Raw genomic sequence first — 12,034 nt, 5'->3', positions numbered from 1 at the left:
TTAATAATTCCCATCTTATCCCTATCGGGGCGGTGAGGAAGCCTACTGGTTAGAGCGTTCGCTCGTCACCCCGAATACCCGGGTTCTATTCCCACATGGGTACAATGCGTGAAGCCCATTTTCCGGTGTCCCCCGCTGTGATATTGCTGGAATATTGCTGAAAGCGGCGTAAAACCATTCTCACTCACTCACTCTTACCCCTATCGTCCTTCAAGATCGTTGGCAGCCATAAAAACATCAACTGTCATATGTCACTACCAGTTGTAATGTGTTCCCAATTATTCCACTTTTACTAGAAACTAATATCTCTTACAATTTTGGAAATGTTAAGTTGTTGCCGAGAATCCCCTATTTTTCTTGAAGAGTAAATATACTCTGTCCTCTGTACATATCTCAATTATGATATTACATAAATCTTGTGAATAAAATAATCTTGTGAATAAAATATGTTTAAAAAAAGCGAGTCAACAAAATTCCATACAAAGCACACGTGTAATAATAATATCGCGAGCGATACACTACAATTGGCGGAATGCATGCATCATTGATGAAGGAATGTAGACAGCACTGTTGACATAATGTATGCATCACTGCTGACGTAATGCAGACAGCACTGTTGACGTAATGCAGTCATCATTGTTGACGTAAGGCAGGCAGAATTGTTGACGTAATACAGACATCATTGTTGACGTAATGTAGACAGCAGTGTTGACGTAATGCAGTCATCATTGTTGAAGTAAGGCAGGCAGAATTGTTGACGTAATACAGACATCGTTGTTGACGTAATGTAGACAACACTGTTGACGTAATGCAGTCATCATTGTTGACGTAATACAGACATCATTATTGACGTAATGCATGCATCATTGTTGACGTAATACAGACATCATTGTTGACGTAATGCATGCATCATTGTTGACGTAATGCTAATGGCCTAACACTAGTATTAACGTCAGCTTCTCGACAATAAAGAGGACACTACCTATTTCTCCACTTCGTATGGTAACATTGTTGAATCGCAAGCAGGTATTCGGCCTCGGTATTCGCCAGCTGATCACGAAGGGGTACACATTATGCACTGATTTTTCCAAGCGTTAATCTAGATTCACGGAGTTAATCGTGTGAAACTGTGGCAAGTCCAAAAAGAAAGAGGTGTATCTAAAAAAATTATGAGATGTGTTCAATCAGTCTATAAGTTAGTAAAATCGTGTGTAAGACGTGATAACTCATTTTCTGAAACGTTTCAATGTCCACATGGAGTCCGCCAGGGTTGTTTATGAATGAGCAATCAAAACTGAGGAAAGCAGCCAACCTCGAATCCATTTGACATTTATCTGACGCAAATGTTTCTTGTGCTATTTGCAAATGATATTATCCTAATTTCAGATACTATAAAAGGGTTTGCAGAAACGAACTGATGTTTTGTAGAATATTGCATTGATTATGAATTAGATGTTAATTTGGATAAAACTAAAGTGATGTTATTCAAGAAGGACGTTTATTAAGAATAAAAGAATAAAATTATTTGCAAAGGTACTATACTAAAGTGTGTATCTATTTACAAATACTTAAGCGTTATGATTTCAAGAAATCTCTCGTGGTCAAGACGCTTCGAAAATACAGTTTAGCAAGGGAGAAAAGCTCTAAATTGCATTTTGGTCATGAACTATTTTTTTACAAAATAGAAAAAATAATCCCCAAAATATTGCTTTATGGATCAGAGGTATGGGGGAAATAGAAAATGTACAGGTAGGCGTGTAAGCGCCTTCTTGGTGTCAAGTTATCTACTGCTTACCACATTGTGCGTGGAGAATGCGGCCAATATCCTTTATCTATTCATGCATACAAAAGACGTATTATTTACCGGACCAACCTTATTTCTATGTCTGAATCCCGTTATAAACACCCAACCCCTCCAAGAAAGATTGTTACAGTATGATGTTACAGGCATCTAATAAAGGCAAGCTGAATCGGGTTTCGAAACGTAAATATATCCTGTTAAGCTTTGGATTCGGATATACATGGGAACAGCAATATATTCGCCATTCAGAATCTTTTTATCTGAATTCATGTCACGCATAAAGTATACCTAGTAACAGAATTGGCATAGCATGCCTGAAAACGGTACCAAAACATCATCACATTCAATGTTTATAGTTACTTTTGGAAAAGAGCTGTACCTCAGTTGTATACCGCAAAGCGTCGATTATGTCAATGTTGTAATTATAGATGAGGATGCATATCGCTTCCGACAAGTTAATTCTGCGTACTAACTCTTACGTACAAAATATATACAAGAAACTTATACCCTTCATCCTTAGAAAAATAAAGCTTATCTTGTAATGGACACAAGAAGTGATACATGTATTCAAAATGTGTACCTTTACCATGCTATGCTTATACGTAAAACAATTCTGTGTATATAATGTCTTAAATCCTCATAAAGCCTTTTTAACTTTTTTTTTAAGAACTATGTTTATGTATTCTGCACGTCATGTAACCAAATGTAAACATGGGCCGTTGGCCTACATTTGAACGAAATAAAGAAACTACATTACATAATGCAGACATCACTGTTGACGTAATGGTAATGTCGTAATAATACCACATGTATTAACGTAAGCTTCTCGGCACGATTTTCAATAAAGAGGACACTACCTATTTCCTCACTAGTGTTGATAATGATCAGGTTATAACATTCAAGTGTTTGTCCTACAGAGTTTGCAACAGTCGTGTCAGAATTCACGTTTTCATGTAATAAAAAAATCGTTTCGTAAAATTAGTACAACACAGTCATGTAAAAATATCCATTTCTCCGGTACATGTGGTTAGAATACGTGGATATAAACATCTTCGAAGTTTTTGTTGGAGCATGAAAATCATTCACATTTAACTCTGTAAAACGATAGTTTTGGATGTGATAAAGGTACGAAATTGCTGATACACACACAACACCATAGGATAAATTCATACAATGTTTCTACAGTTTAATATCCACATTAGTGAGAACTGTTTTATTGTGCGCATACACGTTACATTTTCTCTTAATACGATGCTATAAGACATCTATCTTGAAAAGGTTATGTCCTTTCATAACTACCGCGTGTTTCATGCACAGAAGATTATGTCTGTCAGCACAATGTAGATAAGTGGTCGTGAGTTTCATCAATACGTCACTGAAACCCCAATACAATCTGATTAATCTGGGGCGATGGGATAGCCCAGCAGTAAAGCGTTCACTTTTTATGCCGAACACCCGGGTTCGATTCCCGACATGGGCACAACGTGTGAAGCCCATTTCTGAAGTCCTTCGGCGTGATGTGGCGAGAAAATTGCTAAAATAGGCGACACAATCCTTTCCAAACAAATCAATACATCATAAACAACCCAGAACAACACATTGACGTACAGTCATGCTGGCGCGTTATCCTTTTCACGGAAATAAAAAACGTTTTTTCGTCGCGGGAAAACTGTATGTTCCCCTCCCATCGTAACGCTGTTTCTATGTGCCATCACGTCCCTGTCTCAATGGACACACTCTGATCCAGGTTCGTGTCGACGTGTGCAGTAGCCACGCAGCGGCCATACGTACACCACTCGTGGCAAATGTCCTGTTTTGATTTGGTCACGTTCACATTCTAAACATTTTGTAAAACATATTTTTTAGAATGCACTTTTGGTGACTTTGATGAACTGTTTTAAACTCACTTTCCCTCCACCACATGAACTCGTTGATCATGATTGTCAGATCCTTCATTTGACATTACACATCTGCACATTTGTCTCATCTGTTGTCATCAATGGGCATCTCTTACCTTTTGAAATAATATATTTATTTTATCAAACGGTAGGGTGAATTGACAACACAGAAGTAACATGGTAACAAAATGAGTCCATATTTAAAACAAACAAGGATCATATCTATGTTAAGTGTGGTCAGATCATCCTAATATCTGTTTTACCATGGAGTCTGCTAAATCTCATTTAAATACCTTTAATACGTTTGTTGCTAAGCATGTTGAACCCTACAGCACAATTTCCTATATGAACAATGCATTTCAAGTGTAAGGTTTGATTTCGCAATAGCCCAGGTACATGTGACTGGTGACATTATGATTGCTCATTGTCATAAGGATTGTTTGTTGTACACAGTTTAGGTCAAAAGTCAAACTATATTGATCGTGGCATATGGTGGCAAGGAATCCGTTCTCCATAGGTACATCACGACTGACAACATTATCATTGCTCACTGCTATTGTTTATGCCTGTGTACATGATGTCTTGAATGCACTATATACCCATCAGCACAACTGGGTGATTATGTTAAGAATGTTCCTGTTACATTGTCAGTTTACATGTCAATAACGATCACGTGCACGGTGTTAACATTCACAGAAGAACATATTTTAAAAACAATAAATATTGAAATGCTAAGAAATTAATAAAAATGTACACTGCGACGTTACTAATGACATGTCAAGATATAAACAAACAAGGCGCATCTACGTGCACACCTACCTTGCACCTGTCACGTCCGGGACGCACTGAGACTTGATCAGCCTAACCTCATCTCCCCATGACATCGCCTGTCTGTCTTAACGCTTCATCCGACCTTCTCGCTTGTAGGGGGACCATTTCAAAACACACAGTGTCGGATATGGACTGGTTGACTATTTTGATCTATTAGTTGTCTTAACAGCCCAAATGTACATGACACATTGAATTATTGTTTTCTGTCTCGAATCAATTGATCCCTTTACCTTCAAGATTACGGTTGTAGCCTGTGTGTTTCGTGTTGGTTACGTGTTCTGTGGTGAGCGAAGGATGAGTTAAACCTCAGTCAATGTTCCAGCTAAATCTGTTACTAATTGCGTCTTTGCCAGGCAGATCAGCGATTGTTGGCATGATCCCCAGTGTACGAGGCCACACAATTGGCTTAGCTTTCCTGACATGACATAACAACATGTAGGAGCGGGATAAAGACATCGTGTTGTTTTGGTGTTAGCCAAATAGAAGAATAGAATCCACTTTATAACCCCTCACAACATGTACCTGTTCAGATGACCATCTTCTCTCAGTGTTTAACGGTGCTGAATGAAACCTTCAAGGAAGTGTCATAGTTCCAAAATACATCATATTTTCTTCTATTTTTTTGTAAATATTTTTGACTTTATGAAATAAGACTAAACAACATATTTTGTGTATATTACTTAATAATTTGTGCATTAAAATTTTATTATCAGGCTGTGTTGACATACGCCGGCCTTCATTCACAAGGTTGGGTTGATAAGCATTATGTGTTAAGCGTTAAGACTACATACAAGTTCCGTCCAAAGTTATTATCAGTCGGTGTTGATATACGCCTGCCTTCATTCCCAAGATTTAGTCTATAAGCGTTATGAGCTAATCGTTAAGACTACATGTCCAGCGAGAGAAGTAAACATTATTCTATGATAACGTGCTCTCCAAGAACACTTATGTAATTTTAGTCATTTCTGCATACTCATGTCCTTCAAAACTGCGAGGTATTCTCTGAAATTCAGATAGTCAGCACATTAGATTAGCAACATTTTGTAGGTATTGTTTAAGTAAGTGATAATTGAAAATGCGACCGTATCATGACCTAAGAGCATTGGTGGTATAAATAACGGCCTTTATTCCGGAAACCTCACTGATGAGACACATGGAATAAAGACTGGCCACTAATAGATGCTTCTCTTGGTTGTTTTAAGGTAAGATATGTTCACTTCATATATATTGTATGTTCTTAAACTATATTCCTATTTTTCCTGTTTTCTATGGCATTCTATATTCTTAGTTGCTTTGAATATAATCAACATTTTTAATTAGGCATTAATGATTAAGGTAACCAGTAAAGTTAGTATAATAGTTAGGTTAGATCACGTAGCACGAGAAACAATCTAACAATATAGTGTATATTAGAATAGTATAAAATATAATATGATAACGTTTTTAGACATTGGTTCAGCAACTTAAAATTACACATAATCGGCCTCGTGGAAGCAAAGTAAGTCCTGTGCATCTGTTGTCAATTGTATATTTTATTGAATGTTTGCAATTGAAGTGTTTGTAAATGAATGCGGTCCCTTGCTAATTCCCCGACAGCTAATTCTAGGAATTATAATAAGCCTTGACCAAACATAAACCTTTAAAGGTTATTATAGGTCATAAGGTTTATTATAGAAGTGGCAAAAGGGTGTGTGCACGAGGACGTACTGATAAGTATCTGTACCATCGTATTGGGCACACGTGTAGCGTGATTTTAGAATGCATCCTTTGTGACTTTATTTTAATATTTTAGACTCACTTTCTCATCCTGGCATAACTCGTTGATCACTTTTGTCAAATCCTTCATTTGGCTTACACATCTACATAATTGTCAGATCAGTTGTCTTTATACGACATCGCCTGCCTTTTGAAAAAATATGTATTATCAAAAAGGTAGAGCATGAATTTGTCAACATAGACACGCAAAAAATGACTATTTTAATATGTTATCAGATCATTCTCATGAACACTGTATGCCAAGTCTCATTTAAATACCTTTTTATACGTTTCTTGCCCACCATGTATCCGACGGATGGACAGCACAGATTCCTATATCATCTCGCTGAGGGCGATAATAGTATTGGTTCCTCAATATACCCCGACTCTATCACTTCTCCATGTATGAATAAACTGGTCACAATTTGCAGATACATAAAACGCGTGTGTGTTTGCTCAATTTGTTTGTGATACGGTTTAGCACTACACACCCCATACATAGTGACCCTTTCGTGTGTCATTGCTTTGACAGAGCACGGTTGTGAACGCGAGATACACATTCACGAGTCTGAACACAATGGTGCTTCATTTCACACTTAATGTTTGCATAACGAGATCTAACAAGTGTTCGTGGCTGTAACCCCTATTGTGTTTCGCTATGTTTTGATTGTTGAATGGCTAATGACGTTAGGCGAGGCACAGCTACAACCTTTGATTACGTTCACGAAATAATGAATGTGAGGTACTTTGTTTTGTACGCCGATTTTAGCAATATTCCGCAATATCCAGCGGTGGACACCAGAAATATAATTTATGTAGATATAATATTACATAAATACATGGGGGCGGTGGGGTAGCCTAGTGGTTAAAGCGTTCGCTCGTCAGGCTGAAGACCCGGGTTCGATTTCCGACATGGGTACAATGTGTGAAGCCCATTACTGGTGTCCCCCGCCGTGATATTGCTGGAATATGGCTAAAAGCGGCGTAAAGCCATACTCACTCACTCACTCACTCACTCACTCACTCACATAAATACATAAAGATATTTGTATCTTGAGTAAACGACCCCCTTTGTTTCATTTCTTTCCTTATTGAATTCAGCATTTTTGTTCTTTCGATGCGACATTTCCGTATAAATACTTGTACCTTTATCAGGGAAGTGATCAACGACTGGGTAGGACATCGCGAGTCTAGTTTGATAAAGGTACTCGTACCTGTGCCGAATTGTCACTTTGGAACACTATGGAAGTTAACCCCGTCTTGATTGATGTTACAGTTTGAAAACCGCTTTAAAATATAATCTTGCTTCGCAGAAGGAATAGCATGTACATCAATATATTGATTGTACTTGTTGTTGACAACAATATATTCCTGACAATATGCACGTTTTATATGGAGTTTCACGAATTGTGAATCTTTTCTTTAATTTATGTCGTCATCGTAGATTGGATGATGACGTGATCGAACCATCACAATACTAACCTACATACAAGCGACAAAAACCATTCCACAATAATAAAGAAATAACTGCTAAAGCCATTCCGTTTATACTATAAGCATGTGTGTATGTTGCGAAACAGAATCAAATAATGATGATAAAAGGTGTTCGCGAAAAGATGCGAGTACCCTGCCCCATCTGCGACACACGTCAATAACACATGCAAAGGCAAGTCAAGTGAAAAGAGACGAATGAAATGACAGAAAACCGGCGAGGGTTGAAGCTAATATGATCATCTTAGATGTGTGAAGAACATGCACGTGTTTATTGCCCTTTCCTCAATATATTTAGCAAGGTTGGAAAATACTAAACTTTCGTTGTAACTAATATAAAGTTCGTCAAAATTCTGCAGGACAAAATATTTGTGTTCCAATTTTTATTTTACAATGAAATACACAATCTTCAAGATAACCAATTGAGTTGATTCCTGAAAGAGGTTGCTTTAAACACTAATAACTGATGGTTTCTGGATGCTTTAAACTGTCAATAATGAATATTGAGATAATCCTGTTCCTTGGTCGCTTACCACGTTTGGGCTGGAGTCGAGATAGGTCGCCATATTGGGTAGACATGGTGGCACCTCAGTGATAAAGGGAAATGAACATTTTGCGGTCACAGACGAGTCAAGGGTCGTGTACTTTGAGGGGTATCTGAAATGTCTATCTATGCTGGACTGCGTTCATGGAATTGGTGACTAATTATTTTTCAACACAATCCCCTTCGAGGTTCAACGATGCTGAAAGGCCAGGATCCTACTGGTATAGAAGGCGTCCTTCTGCTGCTACATAAAGTCCGCCACAGCAGAAATGACATCATCATCTTTTGCATAATGCTTGCCTGACATTTGTTTGGATCTTTCCCTCTTGAACTCCGCTTCTCACCTCTTAACAGTGACAAACACAAAAGCATCGTCCGTCAAGCTGACATGGCCGCAGGGATGACTTTTGGATTAGTCTTTCCAGTTTGTCCTAACATGATGGATCAGTGTACAGTAGGTGCAAGTAAGTGAGTTTTGTTTTACGCCGCTTTGAGCAATATTCCTGCAATATCACGGCGGGGGACACCAGAAATGGGCTTCACACATTGTACCTATGTCGGGAATCGAACCCGGGTCTTCGGCGTGACGGACGAACGCTTTAACCACTGGGCTACCTGACCGCCCCTTGCAAGTAAGTGTGACTCTGGTATAACGCATGTATTGTCAAGCTGTCGTAGCAAACCAGGGTGATCTAAATTACGGGTGATTGACTTATGTTTGACGCCACCTCTAGCACGAGTGAATACTGATGCTTCAGGGGTAAGTGTAGGTGCATGCATACATGCGTTCATATGAGCTTGTATATTCGAGTTTGTACAAATACTAATACTCAATCCCAACAAACTGGAAGTGAAAATATATTCCAATACCTGCACTTGCAACAAATTAGTATGCAAACTGACGGTAAAGGATGTTCGCAAAACATGCATGGATCAACGCGGTTTTCGACAATGTTTCAGTTACACCACGGCTTGTCAGCTTAATGTGGGAGAAAGGCACAACATGATAACACAGGTATGAGGGTCAAATCAAGGATCAATCACAATCTGGAATTTTCACTGGAATATTTAGACCAACTCGAGCAAATATCCAACAACATCAAGGAACTGGATTGGATCCGTCATATTTGAAGAAATTAATTCTGCCTGTTGTTAAACGCTATTATGAAAATATAGCAACAGAATCCTTTCCGTAATCATAACACTAACGTGTGTGTGTGTGTGTGTGTGTGTGTGTGTGTGTGTGTGTGTGTGTGTGTGTGTGTGTGTGTGTGTGTGTGTGTGTGTGTGTTGTGTGTGTATGTGTTTGAACTTGTCCTGACTGATGCCGATTTATAGTGCTAGCCCACTACTGAGATGTCATGCCGCACATTAACATGAATACCCCACTCAGACACAGTATACTGACACCGAGCCGACCAGTTCATGTTTTAGCCCCTTAATGCCGAACGCCAGACAAGGTAACAACAAGTACCATCTGTTAACGTTGTTTGGTATGACGGGGCCGGGGATCGAACCCAGCACCTTCCACTGTCCTGGCGGACGCTCTACTACTCTCCCATAATCGGAAGAATCTCTTAAATCTATTTAACATACGCAGAGATTAACACATGAAACAAACAAACAAACAAGGGTAACATAGTGATGACTGTGATGAAGCCAATACGTTTAATTTGTATATTTAAGATTTTATAAAACAGTACCAGAGGGGTATTTTATGTGCGCTTTGCATAAATGAAAATGGACGGTGTGTGTCAACAGACACGTCACAGCCAGTTGCAAATTCGCACGGGTCACAGGCAGTGGCACCTTACACACATTATACAGACAGTGGCGCCTTAGACAAATATCACAGGTAGTGGTGCCTTACACACATAGCACAGACAGTGGCACCTTACACATAGCACAGACAGTAGCGCCTTACACACATAGCACAGATAGTGGCGCCTTACACACATATCACAGACAGTGGCGCCTTACACACATATCACAGACAGTAGCGCCTTACACACATATCACAGACAGTGGCGCCTTACACACATAGCACAGACAGTGGCGCCTTACACACATATCACAGACAGTAGCGCCTTACACACATATCACAGACAGTGGCGCCTTACACACATAGCACAGACAGTGGCGCCTTACACACATAGCACAGACAGTAGCGCCTTACACACATAGCACAGACAGTGGCGCCTTACACATATCACAGACAGTGGCGCCTTACACACATATCACAGACAGTGGCGCCTTACACAAATATCACAGGTAGTGGTGCCTTACACACATATCACAGACAGTGGCACCTTACACACATATCACAGGTAGTGACGTCGTGTTGATCCAGTTTCAAGCATGCCTATGCATCTGCCTAATTTTTCATGATGAATCTTAATACAGTTTACGAGGTTTCTGAACGTACGTTGGGTTTCTTTCTGTCCAGTTTGTGGGTGTAACGATCAAATCCTACATATACTTACGGAAAAAAACTAACTATGTTTCATAAAAAGTTCAAGAAAAAGTTCAAGAATTAAATATGCATCTTTCAATACATATTTATGAAGACCTATCGTCGACTTTAAGATCGTGATTCACCGTTCGCCACTGGCCGGTCGTCCACGTGTGACGTCATGTCAAACACGATAACCATACTCGGTTGGAGCATCTATGGAATCGATACCAAACTGCTACATTAACAACACGGACAATTCCTGGGTGTGATCAATTAGTGGCAGGACTGTACGCAACCGGTTGAGGGAGCATAACTTTCGCCCCCGACTTCAGCGATACGCCCAATTTTGCTTCCAAGTCTACCTTGGTGTAGGCAGGCATCTGGGGTTCAGAAGACACGTCTGGGGCAGTATACAGTATTCTGCGGGCGTCCATGTGTCCAGGGGGAAGTTTAAGCAACACTTGCGTCACCAGTTTAGGAGAGGACATGCAATGGTAAGGGGTGGCTTCTCTCAACTCATGGGTGAACACAACTCATCATTGTTCATGTCAATTTGAATGGTGTACGCTATCGTTCGAAGCCATTTTCTACAGCCTCTACAAATGCAGGGACGTAACGTTTCGTCGCGTTGCAGCGGGATAATGCATACTCCACCCCCACCCCCACCCACACACACACAGAATAACATTCCTGTACTGCCATGGCTGGCTGTTTCTCCAGACCTCTCCCGAAAAGAACATCTCAGGGGTTAGAAAGAACGACGCCTACGACAGGACCATCTAACCCCAGGACTTAGTCTTTAGTTGCTACATGCCTGCTTCCCTCGGGCTGTTTTCAATCATCTGGTGTCTTCAATCAGCCACTGCTGCCACGCCTGTAACAACGTAAATGGTATTCACACCCGATATCAACATTGTTAAATGAGATGTAAGACCACCCCTCCTTCAGGGCGTGTCGCTGTGTCTTCTGTGAACAGATATGGGTCAATGGGTCAATGAAGTTGTTAGGATAAGACATTGATAACACGAATGATCAACCATTATGTTATTTTTATTTCTTAATTCTTAATCCACACGGGGGAGATCGGGTAGCCTAGTGGTTAAAGCGTTCGCTCGTCACGCCGAAGACCCGGGTTCGATACCCGACATGGGTACAATGTGTGAAGCCCATTTCTGGTGTCCCCCGCCGTGATATTACTGGCATATTGCTAAAAGCGGCGAAAAACATATTCACTCTTAATACACACACCCACGCCCACT

The 12,034-nt window shown here is 39.9% G+C and overlaps 1 protein-coding gene across 1 annotated transcript in view; it reads right to left on the bottom strand.

Moving 5' to 3' along the window:
- The window catches only part of LOC139442781 (N-acetylated-alpha-linked acidic dipeptidase 2-like), a 29,489-nt gene extending 22,857 nt beyond the window's left edge, over positions 1-6,632 (bottom strand). Inside the window, exon 1 of the mRNA XM_071223673.1 lies at positions 6,565-6,632. The gene's annotated coding sequence lies outside the window, so the exon portion shown is untranslated. The remainder of the gene's footprint in view (positions 1-6,564) is intronic.
- Positions 6,633-12,034: the final 5,402 nt, after the last annotated feature.

Source organism: Haliotis cracherodii, unplaced genomic scaffold (assembly GCF_022045235.1).
Source record: "Haliotis cracherodii isolate W230 unplaced genomic scaffold, xgHalCrac1.p SCAF_5, whole genome shotgun sequence".
NCBI classification, from domain to species: Eukaryota; Metazoa; Mollusca; class Gastropoda; order Lepetellida; family Haliotidae; genus Haliotis; species Haliotis cracherodii.
The sequence above is the reverse complement of the archived record's forward strand: the minus strand, read 5'-3'. Positions and strand labels throughout refer to the sequence as shown.